Below are 20,619 nucleotides of genomic sequence, written 5' to 3'. Positions count from 1 at the left end.
CTGCAAACCAACAAGGCCAACAAGCAACTCCTCCTACAGCAAACCCAATTGTGGGAACATTGGTGAATGTATTGTTAGCTCAGACATTCTTTCAGGTAGGAAGACAATTACAGTTTACAGGAACACCGACATCCTCTTTACCTTTTAATCCACTTCCGGTAAGGGTACTCAAAACACTTCTGATACCTCCAATGGCTGCACCAAATCCTTCAACGGGAAAAAGTCCCAAGATGCTGACAGCCACGTTGGTCAGTTTCAAACAAGGTGGTCTGCAAGTGGATATGAGGCACTACACCCGAATGGAGTAAAGAAGGAGCATATTGCAGCAACACTGCAGGGGAAAGCCATGGATTGGTTCTTGTAGTATGGTATACTTGGTTTTGCTAATTATAATGATTTGAAACAAAGATTTTTGTTAAGGTTCAGGGAAGACAAAACACCTGAAGACATTTTAAAGAAAGTGAGGAAGTTAAAGCAAAAAGACTTGTTGGTTGAAGATTATGCCCAAAAGTTTAGGAATTTAAACAACAGATGTGGAAGTGGCACAACAGCCATCTATGGAACAGTTGGGGGATTATTTTTGTAAGGGACTCAAACAGGAATACAGGAGTGCAGTAGCAGGGAGACCCCCGTTAGAAAATGCACAGGATTTTACTGATTCATTTGAGGCAGCCGCCAGGGCTGAAAGAAGGTATGTAGGTAAAACTATCTTATGGGAAAAGAAGAAGAAGAAGAAAAGTGATGATTCAGACTCAGAATCCGAAGATTCAGGGTCAAAAACTGATGCTTCAAATCAGGATACGGGTGTTGACACTGATAGTGATGAGGATGAAGATTGGTCAGAAAAGAAGAAATAGAAAAAAGATAAGGAGTCTCCAAAAAAGGATAAAAAGCAGGAAAAGGATGTGGTGACTGGAGATGCAGTCAACAAAATGAATCAGGCTAAATTACAAACTCTGGGCATGAACCAGTTTGGCATGTCAGAGAAACCATTTTGTCAAGTATGTCAAAGGTTTGGACATGACTATGATGGTTGTTTTTACAACCCGGATTTCAGGGGAAGAAGACCTGAGTACATTACTCAAAAGATGAGGGAGGCCGTTGCAAGCATGATTGCCCCTCAAGGTCCTAATCGGAGATATCAAGGACCTGCACCTCAAATACAGTTTTAGAATCCAGATAATTGGGGATATCAAAATAGGAATCATAATAATATGCCACAATCACCATACAATTATTGTGGAGTCATGGGTCATCGACAAGGACCTGACTGTGAACTTTGCTGCCAACATTGGAACGATAGAGGAATCCATATCATCAAGTACAACAATAACAATAATAATTGACGTCCAGAACAGAATCCACCAGTTCCACCATAACAGCAAGAGCAAAGACCTTTGGACTAGGCTAATTTAGTAATATTGGAGGAATGGACTGAAGAGACGTGGACTGAAATAGAATGGATTGAAGAAAAGGTAGAAGTTGTCAAAACAGAACAATAAATCGATCAGTAGGTACATGAGACTACATTTGCTCAGGCAACACCTAAGTATCACAATTGTGATTGTACAACCTGTATCCTCATTGAGACTATTCCAGAAACCCGTGGGTGTACTGATGCCATGGTGGTCACTAGGGCAAAGGCCAAGGTTGGAACCTCCATCTTGGAAGAAGTAGACAACCCAAACAATTTGAGTTGGAAAGATCAAAAAGCAGTAAGGACAGGGGCACTCAAAGAAGTGAGAACCTCTCAAAGCGGAGGTGTACCACTTGAGGAATGGAATTTTGTTATAAGATCCTTGGATGACCAAAGGAGACAAAATTTAGATCGCAGTCAAATTGAACTGCCAGAACAGGTTGTAAGTGATGACTGCTATGAAGCATTGTTGTCAGCTCCAATGAGCATCACAGTGAAGCAAATGTTGAGGCTGGTACCTGCATTTTCACAGCAATTGTTGAAAAGTCTTACTAGAGAAGTGGCAAGAAAGAATCAGGAAACCGGAATGGACCCTGAGGACACTATTTGTGGTGAAGCTTGTGAAGTTCAACCTTTGGATGTTGATGTGACAAGGTACCTGTAGTTGGGGTTTCCATTGGAAAAGTGTTTTTCCCAGGTGTACTCTTGGATGGGGGGTCAGGAGTTAATATTCTCCCGGAATCAACCTGCAAACGTTTGAATCTTTTGAAGTGGGATCCAGCTCATTTTTAGATTAAAATGGCAGACCAGAGGCGGGTTCAACCTTTGGGCATTTTGAGAAATTTGCAAATCTCAGTGGGGGACTGCAATTTGTAGCTAACTTTGTAGTACTCAAGTTGGAGGAATCTATTCGTTCTTATCCAATCATGTTGGGAAGACCGTGATTAAGAGCAACAAGAGTAAAGCAGTTATGGGGAGCAGACTCCATTGTGATCAAAAGGGGTAAGAAGAAAGTTAGAATGCAAATGGATGCCAGAAAGGTAAACCCACAAGGTTTTAGGGCATTGCGTGCAGAAGGACTGAACATGGTAGAAGAAATTGGAGAGGATGTTGAAGAAGGGTTTCTTAGAACCAACGGTTAAGAGCAGCAAGAGTAAAGCAGTTATGGAGAGCATACTCCATTGTGATCAAAAGGGGTAAGAAGAAAGTTAGAATGAAAATGGATGCCATAAAGGTAATCCCACCAGGTTTTAGGGCATTGCATGTAGAAGGACTGAACATGGTAGAAGAAATTGGAGAGGATGTTGAAGAAGAATTTCTTAGAACCAATTCATTAGTGGTACCTATCTTTGAAGTGGATGTGCAAAAAATAGCCACTAAGTATGTTTTACAACATCAAGATGATGGACTAAAGTCCTTGACTCAACATTGATTACTCAGGGTAAGCAGTCACCTACCAAAATGGGTAATGAGTTATTGAAGAATTTGCAAACTGAAAGAAAAGAAGAATTGGAAGCCATGAAGCAGTACAGCAGATAGAAAGAGTATTTGAACATCAAATTGAAATAACTGCAAGAGTCACTCATAATGAATTGCAGGAACTGAACCTGAACACTGAGGAAGAACCACAAATAGTAAAGGTTTCAACAGAACTAGATGAGGAGTTTAAGCAAAAACTGAAGCAGTTGTTGCTGGAATTCAAAGATGTTTTTGCATGGAAATATACTGATATGAAGAGAGTAGATGCTAGCTTTTGCCGACATAAAGTTAACTTGAAAGAAGATGCAATTCCAGTTGTACAACAACGGTACATGATGAATCCTAACTATGCCAAACAGGATAAAGAGGAAATCAACAAACTGTTGGATGTGGGTTTCATTTACCCATGGGATGAGGTTACTTGGTTGTTGCCAATTGTTGTTGTTCCAAAGAAGAATGGCAAGATGAGGGTTTGTGTAGATTACAAGACAGTAAATGCTGCTACAGTAACTGATCGATTTCCTTTACCTTTTTGTAATACATTACTGGATGTAGTAGCGGGACATGAGCTTTACAATTTCCTGGATGGTTTTAGTGGATACAACCAAATTTTAATGGGACTTGAAGACGGAGAGAAAACAACCTTTGTGACTGAATGGGGAGTTTATGCCAGTAATGTGATGACATTTGGCTTGAAAAATGCTCCACCAACATTTCAGAAAGTAGTTTAGTGTGTATTTGAAGAATACCTTACAACATTTATGAGGGTTTTCTTGGATGATTTTAGTGTTTTTGGAAAGAAACACGAGCATTTAGAGCACTTGAAGTTATGTTTTCAGAAATGCAGGGAATTTAGGCTGTCACTGAACCCAACCAAATGTGCTTTTGTAGTTCAAAGAGGAGTTCTCCTGGGACATGTCATTTCTAAAGAAGGAGTGTCTATAGATCCAAGTAACGTAACAACAATCAATAAATCACCGGAACCAAAAACCATTAAGCAATTGGGAAGATTTTTGGGTCAAGTGAAATGGCATAACCAATTTTTGAGATATTTGGCACATGTATGTACACCACTAACCAAACCTACAAAGAAAGATGCAGTTTTTGAATGGGGAAAAGAGCAGGACAGAGCATTCAGGATATTGAAAAAGATGCTAACTGTAGCATCTATATTTTTGCAAAAGTAGGTCTGGCCGCCTAATTTAGGCTTCCATCTTTCGATTTTATTGAAAATTTTTCTGCTTGTTTGCCTTGTCGTTCTGATCACATCATGTCTTCAGGTTTTCCATCTGAGCTCCCTTGCTATTTATTATTAATTTTTGACCTGCTTATTGAGAAAAAACAAAGAAAATAACAAAATGCGCTAAAAACGCAAAGTGAAAATTAATGTAGATCATCGGGCTCTTATTTATTTGGTGAACAAACCACATTTGTCAGGTTGGTTGGCCAAATGGATACTGCTATTGCAAGAATTTTATTATGTGGCCATACATACTCCTGGACGACTTCATGTTTTGGCTGATTATCTCAATAGGTTGGAAACAAGGGAAGCTCATTCCTCAGGAGTACCTGACCAATTACCTGATGTAGGTCTGTTTTTAGCTCAAGCGACTAACCAGTCAGGGGATTGGTATGAAGATATGTTTCAGTTTTTGACTGAAGGAGTGTTACCTAAATCTATGACCAAAGATCACAGGAAGAGGATGGCATTGAGAAGTAAACCATTTACAGTTATTGCAAGACTTTTATATAAGAGGGGCATTGATTAGGTAATAAGGAGATGTATACCACAGTTTGAGCAAAAAGCAGTTTTGGCAGAAGCACATGCAAGGACTGCAGGAGGCCACTTCTCAGGAGAGATTATTGCAAGGAAAGTTTTTCAAGCAGGACTCTGATGGCCAACAGTAATTAGGGATGCTCAAGAGTTCAGTAAAAATTGTTTGTTGTGTCAAAGAGATGGCAGACCATTGGATGTGGATAGAATGCCATTGCAACCTATTTTGCCTTTGGAACCATTTCAAAAATGGGGATTGGATTTTGTTGGTCCAAACAAACCACTTGCTAGATTTACACAAAACAGGTATATCTTGGTTGCGACTGATTACGGTTCAAAGTGGGTAGAGGTTGTGGCTTTAAGAGACAATAAAGAAAAAAGTGTAGCAAAGTTTTTATATAGACACATTATGACTAGGTTTGGCTATCCCATGAGCTAGCTTCTGATCAGGGAGGACATTCTATTAACAAAGTAATCAGTAAACTGACTGAGCTGCATATGATTTTGCATAAGAAGTCAACAGTGTACTATCCACATGCCAATAGACAAGCAGAAAGTACCAACAAGATTTTGGTCAAAATTCTCAAGAAATTGGTCAATCAACATAGGACAGATTGGGATGAAATATTGGATTCTACACTATGGGATTTTAGAATAGCATACAAAGTTACTATTGCAATGACACCATTCAAGTTAGTGTATGGGTTGGAAGCAATTGCACCCATGGAATTTATAGTGCCAAGTATCAGGGTTGCAGTTCAGGAAAAGTTGTCTCCTGAAGACTCAGACAGTTACAGGAAAGAGTCTTTATTGAGGTTGGAAGAGGATAGAATCCATAGCCAGTACATTGCTGAAATTATCCAACAAAGGAGATAAGCTTGGATTAACAGAAATATTAAATTCAATTTTTTTTCTCCAGGTGATTGGCTACTGCTTTATAACAGTAAAGTGGGCCTTAGACCAAGTAAACTCAAACTCAGGTATGTGGGGCCATTCCAGATGATTGGCTACTGCTTTATAACAGTAAAGTGGGCCTTAGACCAAGTAAACTCAAACTCAGGTATGTGGGGCCATTCCAGATTGTAAAATTAGTGGGACCCAATACTTTTTTACTCTGTGATCAGGAGGGTACAATTATTAAAGAGCCTATCAACGGATTCCGACAAACCATTTTTTGGGCAAAGGGTCAAGAATCAAGGGGGAAGTCTTATAAATGATGATTTTTCAACAATGACTAGTTATGCATGTGAAAAGGTAGCGTGCAATCACAACCTGTGGTACAACCCATTCTTGCATTTTATGATGGTACTGAGGATGTCAAGAATTCGCAACTCCTCTGCGAGTGTTGGCTCGGATGCAAGAGCCGATAATGAAATTCTTGCTTCGTTAAGAAGCTTTGTAAGAAAGACTCGCTTTCAAGGCACGATGGTGCAAGACCCAAGCTTTGATGATGAACCAGAGATGGTAACCCCTACCCGCATATGGTACAACCCAAAGAGGAAGTCCGACTATATGTTTCTTGATTTCAGGTATGATTTGGAAAATAATGAAGTAAACAATGCATGGCTTAGAAAAATTGGTCTCCCTGATTTTTCAATACTCCCATGGGTGAGTTAGAGAAACAGTCACATGGGCACAGTTTTACTTGAAGCAAATGCAATCAAATGATGGACATATTTTCAAGGAAGACTATTTGATTGAAGAGTTAGTAGCTAAGGTGTTTGACCTCTCTATTGCACAAAGCTACTAGAAAGATATGACCAGAGCTTTTGGTCCATCTCAGGGAGAAAGGCATTATTACCAAATGTCGGGAACGAAGAGTGAGCTCGGGTGGTTTATTGAACGGGTTTTTTTTTTTTGGTAAAGTCTGAATATATTAGCAGGGAGAATTATGGCATCTTGTTAGCTACAGAAAGTGGTAGACACATGGGGTGGGCTAATATTTTGTTTGCAGGATTAAATTTGAAATTTACAAAAAGAAAAGAAGGAAGGATAGGACAACTAAGGTTGGGACTTATCTTGCTGCTGTGTTTCAATATGTCAACAACAAAAGCATTTTTCCGGGGATACAGGGCCAGATTTCACCACAGGTAACTAAAGACGTCGGCTCTTCAATAAGAAGAGAGAAAAGACAGAAGTTGTTCTTGGACCACAGATCTGTGTAGATAGATAAAGACATTCAAGATCTTTTGTCTGTAGATTACTCTAAACAAGAATCTTTGAATGCTGTAAAAGATAAGATGAATAAAGATTTTGAAGATTTATTTTCAGATACTCCAGTAGCTGTGCCTGAAAATCCTGTAATACCTGCAACTGCCAAAACAGGTTCTAAGATCAGGAGACTTTATAAGTTGTCAAAGCAGCAGCCTATAGCTACACTTGAAGATTCTTTATTGGAGAGACCTGCAATTTCTAAAGCTCAGTTTCTAATGTCTCTTTTATTGAATTGCAAACTGCACTAAATTTGGTTAAAGAGTATGTGGAGCAGCAGTCTCTAGATCTCACATTTTTGAGCAGAGAGAATGATAGCATTCAAAGTGAACTTAAGCAGGTCAAGCAAGGGGCTTTAAAGGACAAAATGAGATAGATTTTTTGGCAAAAAAGGTTCTAGACTTAACTAAAGATCAGGAATTGATGAGACAAGACTTGGAATCTTACAATCAGGTAGTATCAAGCAGAGAAAAGACTTCAGCAAGAGTTTCTAAAGGGAAGGAGAAGTGGTTCCAACTACTGCAAGAGAAATTGACTGAAATATCTACTGTTATTGCATCTTTGGAGAGTAGCAACAGGGTAATGTTAAGCAGGGTTGCAACTTGTAGAAAAGTGGAGGGAAAGATCAGACACATGTCAGAAGAAGAGCTACCTCTGATGGTTAGTTTAAGTGGGATTGCTTTTAGTCGTGCAAGTTACTTCTTCGCGCATCATGGCAGTTAGAAGCCGTTAGTCATTCTCTACTTAGAGGAGTCGAACTGTATTTGGTAGGGGGCTGTAGCGTGTGCTTACATGATGCAGAATTTGCAGTAATACAATACAGTTTATTTGTGTCAATGATGTTTTGTAGTTTTCTATTGTGCAGTAAAGCTATGTTGTATGCAGTTTGCTGTGTATTTTACTCTACGTTACTGTTAGGGAAGTAAGCCCTAACAACTACACTGCCTGTTGAGTTTGTTAGTCACCTCTAAGGCTATGGACTTGTCCGCAACATAGTTGTGAAGCAACTCATCCAATTTTGGCCCATTTGGAGTCAATTTGACTTCGTATGTCGAATTTGACGCTTTGTAGCCTTTGAGCCATTTTCTACTTTTCAAGGGCTTTGCTTGATTGATTTTACAAAACGAATCATATACATTATGTATAGACCTCGTAGTTAAGCTGTCTGTGGAGTCAGAACCCAATTTTGACATCTGTCAAAAACCTAGCTTTTCTACTTGGGACCCTTTTGACCCTTGCCGAATGGTCAACTGATGATATAGAAGGGTTCTATTATGTTAGGGCATGCTATAATTCAAATCCCATCTGATTTGGTTGAGCTGACAGGCCGCTATGGTCAATTTTTGGTCGTAGGTATTCGTACACTGCTCAGATTCTAGGGTTTTTTCTAGGGGTTTAGACTAGCTACTGGCCGTACAAAATGGATCACTGAGGAGTAAAGAACTTTCTCCAAGGGCAACAAGTGGAATTATAGTTGGACTTCTCGAACCAATTTTTTCCAGATTCCCATGTTAGTTCGTTCTACTAGGCCATGAAATCTATGTTAGACTCAAAAAATTTCCCAATCGGATTCTTGTAGCTCATTTTGCAAGAATTTTGCAAAAGTAGGTCTGGCCGCCTAATTTAGGCTTCCATCTTCCGATTTTATTGAAAATATTTCTGCTTGTTTCCCTTGTCATTCTGATCACCATCGTGTCTTCAGTTTTTCCATCTGAGCTCCCTTGCTATTTATTATTAATTTTTGACCTGTTTATTGAGAAAAAACAAAGAAAATAAGAAAATGCGCTAAAAACGCAAAGTGAAAATCCAATAATTAAGAAAATCCATTCAAAAACACAACTATTTTTTATTGGATTTCTCTATTTTTAAGTCTCAATATCGAGAAAAATGATGAAAATAACCAAAAAGGACTATTTCGTGATGATTTTTTGATGGTATATACACTATTTACGCTCATCTGGAAGATTTTATCAGTGAATTTTACCCTGTTGATGAATTATAAGGGCATTATTAGGTAATTTTGCAAAAAATCACACGTTAACATCAAACATTTTTCCTCCCTCTTCAAACATTGCCCTTAATTACTTAGTGCCCTTCCAGCCCTCCTAGATGGCGTACTCCGAGACGACTGTGTGCATGGGTTGAAGAATCGTGTCTTATGCATAGCCTTGGTTGGCTCTACCAACAGTTCAAACCAATATACTGTGCAAGAGTTGGGTCTTGAGTAATTAACTCAAGGGTTTCTGATGTCGAGGCTTTCTGATGTTGTCTTCCAAAGAGAAAATCTTGTTGCTTGTGTGCTCTCTACTTGATTGTGCCATCAGGATGCTTCAACACGCTAATTGCCTAAGATTTTGGTATCAACAATGGTTGTTGTCGAGCTTTTTCTCGCCATTGGTAGATTGATTTTCTTGGTGCAGAATAGTGTGCTGGAGTCTTCTAAGACTTAACTATCCATTGCTTGATTGGTTTTACGGTTTGTGGAGAAGATAAGTGCTCTTTTTTTTTCCAAATCCATTTTATGTTAGGTTCATTGCTTGGAGAAGCTCGTCTCTATTTTTTGAGTGTTGGAACCACCTTTGGTACTGTGATGATGATGTTTTGGCACCTAGCTTTGAATCGACTTATCCTTAAGTTGTGCTTTTGGTACCCAAATTTTCTTGACTCCTTGCATGCTATTTGTAGCATTTGCTTGTGGAGAGGATGAAGAAGATTGATTGCTTCGTGGTTTTCTTTGCTGATAATTTCCTTTCCATTCCCCCTTGCTTGGTGCAATTGGAACAATGAGTTGTCCGCGTTTAGGTGATAGCCTGAGCTGATTCGTATCCCAATCTGACACTGCCTTGTATGTCCGCATCCATGGAATTCCATGAATCATCATCTCATTCATGTGTTCATCTGGTAAGCATAAAAACTTATGAGGACATGAACATCAATGTACTATCACATTCAAGTTGACTACTCGCAATGTTGGTGTTGGGTTCTTGTTGCATCCTTTGATAGTCTCTATTCGAGTTGTCAATGCTTGACTTGTTGCTTTCTTGTACGTGGAATAACTGGCTGCATTTACTCGAGCTCCTGTATCGACCAATGCATTTGTGCTATGATCATTGAGCTGCACTGTGATGCGAAGGTCCATTCCATCTAACCATTCATCATCTGTTGACACTGCATCTTTTGGCAATTCCCATTGTCGATCCTCTATTTCCAGAGTGTTGATGGGAATCGATATCTGTTGATTCTTGAGAGTAGCTTTCCGTTTGAGTACCCGAAGCCGAGCTTCCTCTTGGGCTTCATCAATAACCTGTAGTCGTTTAATCCTCCTTTGCTTGGCGGCATGCATTATTTCTAGCATCTCATTGGTTAGCGGCAAATTGTAGTTCTTTAAACGACATCTACTAATCCAATTAGCCATTGGTTCACCATCTAGGGTGGATAGCTTAGCTGCTCCACTTGGAGATACATCTTCAATGATAAACGGTCCGTTTCTCTTTTTCTTAAACTTGGGAATGTGTTGGTTAAGGGAAAAGACTAAAACTAAGTCCCTTTCTTGAAGATTTTTGTAATTAGATGGGAATCAAAAAACTGTTTTTATTCCCGCTTTTGTGCGTAGATGTGAGCTATAGCAGTTAGCCTTTGCTCATCTAGCTTCTCTAAATCTTCAAGTCTTTTTGACAATTCATGTCCAGTCCACTCAAGATCCTTTTCTACCCTTAGTGTCGGCAATAGAAATTCTATTGGCAGTATGGCATCAAGACCATAAAAAAGATTAAAGGGTGTAGCATTTAAAGCTGTTTTGAATGAAATTCGATAAGCCCATAGAGCAGCGTGGATATTCATTTTCGAGTCTGTTCTTCCTGAACTAACCACTTTAGTCAATACCGAGCTAAGAATTTTGTTCCTATGCTCAGCTTGCCCGTTTGCTTATAGGTGATAGGGAACTGATTTGTTATGGATGACCTTAAATTCATTAAGCAAATACTTGGTTACCTCATTGAGGAAATGAGTTCCGTGATCACTGACAATTTCTATTGGCAGTCCATATCTCATGACTACATACTCATATAAGAATGCAACGGTGGTTCTCGCATCATTCTTTTGAGTTGCGTTAGCCTCGGCCCACTTGGTCAAATAGTTCATAGCTACAATGATATACTGAGCTTCGGTTCTATAAGCAGGTGGCTGTATTGGCCCAACAAAACTTTACCCCATTTGCGAAAGCTCTAGCCCCCATCATTGGTCTTAAGGCCTTGCTATCTACACGTGTTGGCATTTTTGCTTGTTGACAAGCATCACATCTTTGAACATATTCTTTCGCATATGCAAAAAGTGTTGGCCACCATATGCTTGCCATTAAGATTGCTCTTGTGGTGGTCTCACTAGAAAAGTGACCTCCAGCTAATCCAACATGTGCTTGTTCTATAATTGGAATATACTCGTCTTCATTTGCACAAAGATGCAAATGTTGATCCTTACCTCTCCGATAAAATGGCTTCCAATAAGAGCATAGTCTCTTGATTCAGTTTCAATTGCTCTTTGACGGTGTTTACTCATATCCTCAGGAAATGTTCGGCTTGATAGGTAAGTAACTAGATAGTTACTCCACTTAGGAATAGGTGACATTTGATACAGTGTTATGTGAGGTATGGGTGTCTGTTTTTGACATTGAGGACAATCCTTTACAAAAGAGTGAACATGACTCCTCATAGTTGGCCAAAATACTCCAAGTCTCAAAATTCATCGCATAGTTTGGTCTTCCGCAAAGTGAAGTCCTACTATGGTAATATGTGCTTGACTTAGGTATTGGTTTTTCTCTTCAGGATTAATGCATAAGAGCAATATTCCATCTTGATTTCTTTTGTATAGCCTATCAACTAGTAATTGGTACATAGCCGATTGCTCGATTAATTCGATTGTAATAGAAAGTGGTATTTGTGAATCCACTTGAGCTATTGTCATCAATGATACCATGTTTTCCGACCATTGCGGTATCATTTCCACGGAGAAAAAATAGGCATCTGGTAAATCATTGTCTACCCCTTTAGGTGATTCTCATGAAACAATCCTTGACAAATGATCTGCTCTTTGATGTGTAGTGCCCTTTTTTACAACCACAGTGAAATCAAATTCCAGAAGAATGATGAACCATCTCACTATTGTTCCTCTGTTGCATGGCTTGTTGACCAAGTACAACAAAGTTTGGTGGTCCACAAAGAACACAAACTTGTTGGCTAATAGGTAATGTCAATACTTTTTAACGGCATAGATCATTCCTAATCCTTCCCTTTCCGTGGTAGTGTAATTATTTTTTGCCATGTTCAACTGTCGGCTAGCATAAGAAATATGAAAATTGATTTTTTGGCTCCTGGTTGAGCTAGTATACAACCTATGGAAAAATTGTAAGCATCTACATGTATGTGGTATATCTTATTCCAATCTGGCACTTTCAATATTGGAGCTAAGGTGAGAGCTTGCTTAAGCTTCATGAAGGATTATTCACACTCATCAATCCATTCAAAGTGTGTAATCAAGCTATACATGGGTTTTGCAATTATAACGTACATGTAAATGAACCATCTGTAATATCCACAATGCCCCATGAAGGCTTGAACCCCCTTGACTGTTGTTGGTCTAGGAAAATCAGCAATAACATGAATTTTATCCATATCAGTAGCTATGCCATTTTTAGACACTATATGTCCAAGAATTTTTCCTTGTCTACCCATGAATGTGTACTTTTCAGGATTTAAGCAAATCCTATAAAGTCTACATTTTTAGAATACCTTTTTGAGGTGTTCAAAATGATCATCCCGGATTGATGAATGTACGCATAGATAATCCATATACACTTCCAAGAACTTCCTAAGATATTCTTTAAAAGCATGGCTCATCAATCTTTCAAAGGTGGCAGGAGCATTAGTTAACCCAAAGGGCATAACCCGATAGGCAAAAATACCCTATTCCGTTGCAAAAGCAGTTTTATGCTGATCTTTTGGGTCAACCAAGACTTGATTGTATCCCAAAAAGCCATCTTAGAAGCTGTAAGCTTATTTTCCTGCAACTCGTTCTAACACATTCTAGTGATTGGAAGAGGAAAGTGGTCTCTAATGGTAGCTGCATTCAATTTTTTGAGGTTGACACACACTCGTAATTTTTTATTCTTCTTGGATACAACCACAATTGGAGACACCCAATCTTTGTGTTCAATTTTGTAAATGAATTAAGCTTCCTTTAGTTTTTCAATCTCTTCTTTGATCTTCCTGGAAAATGTTTCATTATATGTGTATGGCCTTTGTATACTTGGTTTCATATCATCTCTCATGGGTATGGTGTGTTGACAGATTTCTGGATCAACACCCTTGAGATCCTTATAAGACCGAGCAAAAATATCGTTGTATTCTTTCAGTAAGCTTAACAAAAGCTCTTCTTCTTCTTCTTTTGTTAGGTCATTTGCAATGTAGGCACGCCTAGGCTCTTCTCCTAGTTCAGCCAGATCTATCTTTTTTGCGTTCTCAGACCCTTCATAGGATTCACCTTGTTTTCGTAGTTCTCTAACAGATTGTTCTACTATGATTTTTCTGTCTTGGAGAGTATACTTTTTGTAATGGGATGGAACGCTCATTACATCTTTACCATCCGCTTTTTTCAACTCTTGATATTTCTTTTTCCGCTCAATTCGTGTCATGGTTGGCTCCTTGTCCTGCTTGTTTGGCTTTGCTTGAGTATCCTTCCTTGTTTATCTCAATGTTCTTGACATTTTTGGATTTTCATTTGAAGGATATCTGTCAGTGATTTTTTCCTTGACACAATCATGTGCATCTATCTGCATCAGGAATTGTGTTCTACTCGAGACTGATGGCATAGGTCTTGTTTTCACGTTTTTGGTGTCTCTTTTTCGTCTACACCATTATTTTCTTCTCGATTTCTGGTTACAAAAGTCAAAAAACGTTTCCTCCCCTCCTTTCAAGAGTAGCTTAGCTCTCACATGTTCTTTTTCTGATCCCGAATCTTCTTAGGTAGCTGAGTGCTCGTCTAACTCATCTGTTGCATCGTAGTAGAGGTTTGAAAAGACTTTTTGAGCTTTCATCACGTCCTTGGGTTCCTCAATTTCATCTTCAATGTTGAGGGTTGAAATCATTTGGATGGGAATTATATCGTAGCCATCCTCATTGCAAAATTGAGTAGGCATAGATGTATTCAAACATACATCCATTCTCGCTCAAATTTGAATCCACTCAAATGGCTCAAACAAATGTTTTGAAAAGGGTCCAGGTACATAGGCTTCATCTATGCAATCCCTTTGTAAGGTACATTCTTCTCTTTTTAAACTCCCATTTTTTGAAGCTCCGCACATCCAAATAGGAGCGTCTTTGTTTAACCAAGAAGGAAGCTTAGTTTTGATCGAAGAGCCTGAATCAAACTCTTGAAGCTCCGCACATCCAAATAGGAGTGTCTTTGTTTAACCAAGAAGGAAGCTTAGTTTTGATCGAAGAGCCTGAATCAAACTCTTGTATGGGAATTTTTAAGACATCTCTATAATTGTGATCTTTTAAATTAACCATTGTTATAGATCCCACTTGCTTCAAGTACAGATATTTGTTTCCCCAATCTTGGATAAGTTGTACCTGTTGCATGAAAGGTATGAAACAGATCAAATCTCTTTGTTATCCATTTCGTGTTTCAATCTTTCCAATTTTTTTATGATGAGCCCCGTTATCCCCACCTTCTCTAGGGTTTTCTGTAGGTCATTCCATAAATATGGCCTGATTTTTAACAGTTCTCCCAAAGTAAGAGTGCATTGAATGGGTCTGTTCTACTTTTAGGGTCTGTTCTGCTCTTTTTACTTGAGCGGTCTTACACACTATGGATTAATTTTTGTTATCTCCCAAGTAAGAGGATAATGTTTTCAAGTTTAGTGGTTTAGACATTCTTGAAGCTTCAGATCTGCAATCCCTGTACAAGGATTGTACATCCACGTCCATATGAGGAGGTAGGTCGTCTAACCAAACTTCCTCTATAGGAGTTGATTTTAGATTTAGGCTCCCATCATTGATCTCTCTAACTTTTTTCCATAAGTGTTCTGGCCAGTCTTCCTCCACGAATGGAATTCTGTCTAAGGCATCTTTGTTGTCTGGCACTACAAGTTCTGGTTCTTTTGTCTCAAGGTGGGGTTCTACCATCGCTTTGGATTTTTCTTTAGTTTTTCTTACTACAAGCTCTTCACATTTTTCAATACTTTCAAGCTTGGGTTTTTGTTTTTTTAGCATCTCTTGCGTGATTCTTACCATGAGGGTTAACATGCCCCCCTTCCTGATGTAGATTCCGTCCTCGGAATCTATTGAGTTGAAACTTGTTATGTCCATGTTGTAGAGCATCTGGATTTGAATCTGCAAGGCAAAGTCACTGTTTCAGCAAGCGGAATTATATGGCCATAAATCATGAGGGAAATGTAAAGTACATGTGGAAATGAGTAAATGCAAGATTTATGAAATGTTAGACTGCCATTAAGGACAAATAAATCGCACTTTGAGTAAATTAATTAATCAAGAGTTTTGGGCTTATATGTGAGTCTACCAATTAGTTAGCTATGACTAAGGTTAAAACAACTACTCTAGTACTAGCTAAGCTAAGAAGATTATCTAAATGCAAGATTCCCTAATTGTGCTTTTCAGCTTTGATTAGCCAACTAGCTCTCACAACTGCAAACAAAAGCTTGAAATGTTAACTGTAAGCTCGATGGAAGTCTTTTAAATGTCATTCATTTTTTTGTTTTTTTCTTTTTTTCTTTTTTACTTTGGTTCACAATCATTTGACGTGTGTGCTTATTTTGTATGTCCAGGGCTTTTTGCTTCTCAAAGAAAAGCGCCCACACTGGGAACCTCTAGGGCTCTAGTACCATAGACAATACATGTGAGTGAAGTACCAAATCAAGCAAGGATTCCTCTTCCAGCATTAGATTTTTCATTTGTTGCACTTATGTTTTTTGCTTCCATTTCCTTTGTATTCTCACTAGTGTTTTTGTTGTTTAAGTGAGCAAGCTTCTCTATGCCTTAAACATTCCTAAGGTCTCAAATACTCAAATAATTTTATCAGCTAGGCCTAGTGGTCAAGTAAATGAGTTAACCTAAAGTCACGGTCTCCTAATCTCAAGGCTCATCCATAAGATTAAACTCTAGTTCCATCAACTTAAGCAAAGACAAATTTATACATCTATAATGGCAGATAACAAACATAACTATTGCACTCAAACAAACCATGAAAAATCATTATTAGCAATTATACATATCCACCAACATGAATCATGGAAAGTAGTACACCTGGAGGTATGGAGTTGCTCATTTCGTCGAAGCAGATGTCCTCAGCCATGTGGATGGAGATCCATATAAGTCCTCCCTAACACATCCAAAAAACAAGCACTATACCTCTAGGAGGCATGTCAGTGTAAAAAAATTAAATCTCCTAGAAAACAAACTCAAAACACAATCCAGACTCCTAACCTACCTATATGTCATCCCTTTTAGAATCAAGGAAAGAGGATATTATATAAACCGGGTGGCCACCCTAAGGCTAGGCCTCTATCCTCATCATCTAGATAAACGAAATCATTTTCCGTGAGGCCATAGTCTTCCTCGGTCTCTATTATTTCTTCTTCATCATCCTCTTGCGCAAGCTTGTTAATCAAGAACCTCGCGATGCGTGGATACTCATCCCGTGCAAAAGAATAAGCATGTGCCACCGGAGAAACATTCGCTACTGGGTAGGGATCACTAGTTATCCATAGACGTATCAGCCATTCTAACTCATCAAAATTTCGCTCATGTGCAAGTCTCTCTACCAAATCCCATTCGCAAGAAAGTACAGCGTAGCAGATGTGAAACACTTGAGAAAAAGAAAAAGGTTACCTTTCATAAAAAATAGAAGCGCATGCCTCTAGTGAACTAGCCATCTCTGAGAATACAGATAGATTTGGTTAGGTCTTTAAAACATGAGTTGTTTTTGTGTGTTGCTTGATGTGACATGGTGAATTTAGACTTATGCGTAGGATCTGATAGGGTGCTCTTTCGTTGCTAGTTGCTCTTGCTCTTTTTTCTTTTTCTTTTTTTTATTTTTTTTTGTTTGTTTGCTAGATCTAGTATAAGGCTTTATATATACATTCCCTAGGATTGGAGATTGAGAGGTTAGGGAGAAAGGTTGAGAGGGAAGCAAGTGAATGATGGATGTCAGCAAACACTCCTCCCTTCCTTGGGTAGATCATACCTTTTGGAATGATGTCATCACCTTTTGAAACCAATTGTTCTAAGTTGTTATGGGTGAAGGCTTTAACCAATAGTTTTCGATCTCCCTATGTGTTTCATCTAGTTGCAAGGGTGGTAAGGTACTCTCCCATGATTTTATTTGCAACATTGTTGTAGGTGGTGAACGTACAACGGGAGGTGCAAACTCTTTCTTGCTTGTATGGATATGTACAATGGTGGGTGGAGGTTGTGTCGAAGCTTCTATTTGCGTATAAGAACTACATGAAGAGCAAGAAGCTTCATTTGATTTCTCTGTTCCTGAGCTAGGTGGAACAAATCGTTCTTTCTTTGGTACCCAAACAAGCTCTAGAGCGGGTGTGTAACATTCCGAGATTTTTTCCTTTCCACGATTTTCAATTTGTTTTGGACCCACAGGATTGGGTTTACATGGGCCAGGTGATAGGTAAGAGTACAATTTACGTTTGGGCACCCAGATTTGATCATTTCCTTCATAGTATCCTTGGGCTTCCAATAGTCGTTTTGAATCCAACGCAATGTTTCTTTACATTTCTTAAAGTGAGGGGGGCGTTTCTTACGAGGCTTCCATTTTCTAGCATCGGCCATGGTTACCAAAGAAGCTTTAGGGACCCACTTGTATGTTTTCTTTGTTATATTAGGATGGTTCTTGTGTGTCTCAAGCTTTCTTTCAACTACATCAGTTGAAGCTCTAGAGAGTTGGGCTATGGGGACGTATGGTTCAACCTCCTGGACATGCAATGTCTTGGGTTTTATTTCCTTAGGCAATATCTCAAGGACTATGGCTTGAGTGGTAGGGATAAGAGTTGGTTTTTGCGTTGTGACACCCCCAGTTCCCCAATCAATAGTGCATTTGGTGGCTATCATCCACATGCGTCTTAGGTTTATATTACCCTCCATAGTTCCAGTAGGCATGACCAAAAAGTCTTGAGCTACAACCCCATTGTCATAACTGACAGAAGTGTGCCAGATTCCAAAAACCGTAGTTTTTTTCTTGTTGACACCCTTGACTTGGATAATACTCTCAGATAGAGGTGGCTTCCCTAACTGACAACACACCCCATATGATAGCAGATTATATTTAGCACCCGTGTCCAATAAGGCATTATATAGAACTTTTCCATAGGCACTATTTAACTCAATAGGGTATCGTAGAGGTGTGTCAGAGTCCAACCAATCCTCGTCGATTTCAACGTGGAATGCATGTGTGACTCCAAGGTTAGCCTCTCGTTTTCGTCTTATACGTTGTTGTCACTCCTTAGCCTCAGCTTGAGCTTGTATCTTCTTCAATTCTATTTGTGCCTTGGATGCCTTTTTTGTATGGATGGCACGCAACTCCTCTTGGCTTAAAGGATCATAGTATCTTTTAAATTTTCTCCCATTGAGGAGTCCAATGGTTTCAACTCCATCAAGAGTCTCCACACGAATGGTTCCTTGTGGGGTGATCTCACATACTCTATATGGTCCTTTTCCCGCATATTTCAACTTTTTCTTTTCGTTACGCACTCCATACATAAGGACTTTATCACCAACATTGATATCTTTGTTCTTTAGATGGCGGTCAAACCATTTCTTCCCCCTATCTTTCTCCACAAGTGCATTTTGCACAGCTAATTGCCTCTCTTCATCTAGCCTTTCAAGGATATATAATCGCTCAACTAAGGGGTTACCATCCCAACCTTCTTGAGAAGCTACTCGAAGACTAGGAACAACAAACTCCCATGGCATAACCGCTTCTTGGCCATACACCATCTTGAATGGTGTGCAATTAATGGCAACTTTATACGCAATACGATAAGCCCATAAAGCTGAAGTTAACTTTAAATCCCAATCTGTGTGATGAGTTTCCACCGTTTTGGTCAAGATAGAGATTAAGGTTTTATTGGTGCTCTCAGCTTGGCCATTTGCTTGCGGATAATAAGGTGTGGACTTATGGTGAGCTATCATGAAGTTAGTAGTGAGTTCTTTGATTACTCCATTTATGAAATGAGTACCATTGTCACTCACAATTTCAAAGGGACAACCAAATCTTGTAATAATGTTCTCAAAGAGAAACTTGGCAGTTGACCTTGCATCGGCCTTACGTGTCGCCCTGGCTTCCGCCCACTTTGTCACATAGTCAGTGGCAACGATAATATATCGAGATTGAGTGCTACGAGCTACCGGACTAATTGGGCCTACAAAGTCTAAACCCCATTTTTCAAATGGTCGAGTCACTTTAACAGGATGTAAGGGCATCCTATCCTTTTGTTGTGTGATCTTGTAACGTTGGCATTCATCACATCCTTTTGCAAAAAGTGATGCATCCTTAAATAAGGTTGGCCACCAATAGCCTGATTGCAACACCTTTCTAGCTGTTAGTTCCCCTGAGAAATTTCCTCCGGCTATACCCATGTGGGCTTCTTGCAGTATGTATAAATACTCATCCTCACGGGCACAACGTCTAAGAATATCATCCTTCCCTAGCCTGTAGAGAGTTCCCGCAATGAGAGAGTAAGGTTCACATTCTTTTAACAGTTTTCAAGCTATGTCTTTACGAAGCTCTTTGGGTGGAAAACCATTAACTAGAAAGTTCACAATCTTCTCACTCCTTTCAGGTATGGTTTCGACTAGGAATAGAGAAGTATCAGGCAATTCATCATTGACTCCAGTAGGGGCTTCACCATTGGGTATGCGAGACAAATGATCAGCCATGACATGTCTTTTACCAGGTCTCACCACAATGGTAAAATCAAACTCAAGGAGAATTAACAACCATCGTGTAATTCTTCCCATGGAACAAGGTTTATTTACTAGATACAACAAGGCTTGATGATCAACATAGAACACAAACTTGTTGGCCAGAAGGTAGTAGCGAAATTTCTTCACTGCATAAATCATACCTAAACCTTCTCGCTCTGTAGTGGTGTAGTTTCTTTCGGCATCATTCAACTGACGACTTGCAAAGCTAATGGGGTAGTCCAGTTTATGTTCTCCTGGTTGAGCTAGAACACACCCAATAGCAAATTTTGATGCATCAATATGCACATGAAAAATTACATTCCAATCGGGAACTCATAGAATAGGAGCGCTAGTCAAGGTCTTGTTCAATGACTCATAAGAATGGTCACACTCCGCAGTCCATTGGAACTCAATAAGAAGCTTGTACAAAGGATGAGCTATCTTGGCAAAGTTTAAAATAAACTGTCGGCAATAACCAACATGGCCCATGAACCTTTGAACTCCTTTATAGTTTGTAGGTGGTGGCAATTCAGCAATGGCTTTAATTTTTCTCTCATCTGTGGAAATCCCATTTTTGGACACTATATGCCCTAAAATGACTCCATGTTTAACCCAAAATTGGCATTTGAAAGGGTTTAAGGAGATGCGATACAATCTACACTTCTCAAACACTTTTCGTAAGCATGATAGATGTTATTTCCAAGAGGAATAAACACAAAGGTCATCTAAGAAAGCTTCACAAAACT

This window comes from Adiantum capillus-veneris, chromosome 27 (assembly GCF_014529385.1).
Source record: "Adiantum capillus-veneris isolate H3 chromosome 27, ASM1452938v2, whole genome shotgun sequence".
Lineage (NCBI taxonomy): Eukaryota > Viridiplantae > Streptophyta > Polypodiopsida > Polypodiales > Pteridaceae > Adiantum > Adiantum capillus-veneris.
This window is presented reverse-complemented; position numbering follows the sequence as displayed.